The sequence below is a fragment of the Malus domestica genome, chromosome 15 (assembly GCF_042453785.1).
Source record: "Malus domestica chromosome 15, GDT2T_hap1".
In the NCBI taxonomy this organism is placed as follows: Eukaryota; Viridiplantae; Streptophyta; class Magnoliopsida; order Rosales; family Rosaceae; genus Malus; species Malus domestica.
The window spans coordinates 43,841,597-43,844,660 of record NC_091675.1 but is presented as its reverse complement, the minus strand read 5'-3'; the positions used below and the strand labels follow the sequence as shown (position 1 = coordinate 43,844,660).

At 36.5% G+C, this 3,064-nt stretch overlaps 1 long non-coding RNA gene across 1 annotated transcript; it reads left to right on the top strand.

Moving 5' to 3' along the window:
- Positions 1-557: 557 nt before the first annotated feature.
- Positions 558-1,686, top strand: LOC103425244 (uncharacterized). The gene is made up of 4 exons (XR_527887.4): positions 558-750; positions 861-928; positions 1,051-1,159; positions 1,343-1,686. It is a non-coding gene; the product is annotated as an uncharacterized lncRNA (long non-coding RNA).
- The last annotated feature ends 1,378 nt before the right edge of the window (positions 1,687-3,064 follow it).

The window sequence follows — 3,064 nt, the reverse complement described above, 5'->3', positions numbered from 1 at the left end:
GTTGATCTTCTTCAATTCATCCGATCCGACGGTTGAAAATTAAAAAACTATGAAAAATAAAAAAGAGTGTATGGATATCACATCCAGATCCTCTTTCCCTAAAGAGTAAATTGTAGAAATGGTCCCTCAACTTTAATCAAATTGGAGCAATGATCCCTCAACTAAAAATCCATTACCATTAGTCCCTCAACTTATTAAAATATGTAGCTATAGTCATTTTCATCAATTTCGTCAAAATTTTGTCAAAATAAGTTATATTGGAATAACCATTTATATAATTAGGGTCCCTCAACTCATCAAAGTGTGTAATTATGGTCATTTTCGTCAACTACGTCAAAAATTTTGTCAAAACGAGTTATGTTGGAAAGACCATTGCTACAATTGGGTTAAAGTTAAGGGACAATTTCTCCAGTTGAATTAAAGTTGAGGGACCAATGGTAATGAATTTTTAGTTGAGGGACCATAGCTGCACGTTTTGATGAGTTGAGGGACCAATGGTAATGAATTTTTAGTTGAGGGATCATTACTTCAATTAAGTTAAAAGTTAAGAGAAGCATAGCTACAATTTGCTCTTCCCTAAACTATACCCAACCTCGCCCACCTCGCGCGACGATGTCTCTTCTTGACGTCAGCCTCACTCACCTTGCCATCACCACCGCGAGCTTCCCCTCGCCGTCTCCATAGCCCACCTCGCCCAGCTCGATTCGCCGTGTCAACCACCACCTCAACACCTACCACGAGATCTTCCAGGTTCAATCTCTCTCCGTCTCTAGAAATTCAAAATTTCTTTTCTTTTAATTTATTTTTAAATTTTAAATGTTTTTGTTGATGGTTTTGTTTGTTGAATTTGATAAAATCAGGTGTTGGATCATTGTACCTTCAACACTCGAGAAGGTGATACGGGTTGAGGTCGTAAAGATGGGCATTTGTAAGTCTTATCAATCTTCAATTTTTTTCTTTCTTGCTTTTATTTAGTTTTTTTAGTACTGATTTTAATCATCTGTGTCCACTACTAATATCTTGGTATGTTCATCTGGAAATTTATTGAAGGAATTCTGATTCGCGCTTTATGGACTTTACAAATAGGAAGATGAGGAGACAGTAAGAAGTACAAAAGGATGCATTTGGCTCCCATTTTTGAGGTTAATTCCATGAGCAGGTACCCAAAAACTGGCGACTAACGTGAGCTTAAAAAAAAAAAAAAAAGTTTTTTTTCTTCTTCTTAATTTGATATAAAGTTTGAATTTTGAATTCTGGGTTGGATTTAGTTGTTCATTTAATTCGATGGATTTGATTTAAATGGAAGGACTTTGCTTTCACGATTAAGGTGCTAATTTTGCAGGTACCCTGCAATTAACAAACCCGTTGGAGTTGTGCACTGGCTTAAGCACAGTAGATGCTGAGAATGTTAATGGGGTTGTGATTGTGGATGCTGACATGATTATTCGAGGGCCGATTGTTCCTTGGGAACTTGGTGCTGAGAAAGGCAAGGCTCTTCTTGCATCATATTTTTTCCTTTCATGTAAATGATACTAGATTTTGGTTGAGACCAGATTGTATAAGACAAGAGCATTGTGAATGTCATGTAATTCCATTTGATCGTTTGTACCTTTAGTACGCGTATGTAGGCAACCTATGTATTGTTGAAAATGTGAATATTAATCATGCCTAAAATTTTACAGAAAATATGTAGCAAATGCTAATTTTTTTCTTCGTATAAGTAGATAGCACTAAATGCAAAGCACTAGAGCAATAGCAATACAACTGTCAGGTTTTCAATTGATTTCATGGAAATTTGTGTATATAGCGTTGTAAACCCCACCGTTGAACACCTAAGATGGTTGTACGTACATATAGAACTTTTGTATGATTATACTTGCTTTTAAACCACGTAGTATCGCGCGGGTACATGTGCCAGTGTAGTTCTAAGATGGGAAATTTTTGTTTTGAACCCATCATTTGTTTTCTTTAACACTGGAACACTATAATTAAATGTGAGGTAGAACCTTGATTAGGTCAGTTAATGTTGATGATGGGAAATTTCATGGGGGTATCAACCCAATTTAAGTTTCTTAACACTTAACATTACAACATGAATATTTGAATAGAATCCTTATGAACGGAGGGTGAACTATGACTCAACATTACAGCATAAGCTGGTTGGTTTCAAGCAGCTGGTGTCATGGTGGTATGGTGGCATAATTTCGATGCACGTCTAGTCTCATCGCAGAGGCGGAGGCGGAGGCGGCGCGGGCTTCTAATAGTTTGCATGGATGAAGGCCTCATGGAGCTTAAGTGGAGTCAGATTCGAAGACGCTAATCGATATGATAAATGGAAACATCCAGTTTGAAGTCGTATTAAAAGGTCTGCTTTATGATATACTAAGGCTTAGACAACAACTGAGGTCAGTATAGTGTTTATGTTTGCTCCCTGTGATTGTAACCGGGCATCGCACCTTGTATCTTCTTTTGTGTCACATAATATGGTTTTCATTGATGGGATAAGGGTGGGCTAAATAGTTGTTTAATACGCTAGCATCCAATGTAAACTTTTTCATTCGAATCTAACAAATTTCTTATCGCTGACAAAAAAGAACACTACAACATTACAACATAAACATTATAATTTAAGTTTTTAACACTCAAACGCTTCATATAGTGCAAAACAAGCTTTTGGTTATGAATGGAGGGTGAGTTCGAAGTTTTGGAGGCTCCAAATATAGATGATGGGAAATATCCTTCATTAGGTGGGTACTGTAAGCTTGATACCACAACTTCCCAAAGTTAGAACATTGTACCAAGTTAGATAACAATTCAACTCTACAAACTTAAACTGTTAGGTAGTTGACCAACAACATATGCCAACCTAACAATTGTCATAAAACTCACTACAAGTTCTACTAGGATAACTACTTACATGGTGTGGTGTCTTGTGTCAATTAACATAAAATGTCAATGTAACAATATACCCGTATCATATAAGTTATTCTCAGCATAAATAGGTGGCCGAATATTCAACTTTCACCTGCACCGGTTTAAGATTACAATTATTTTGTCATTTTCC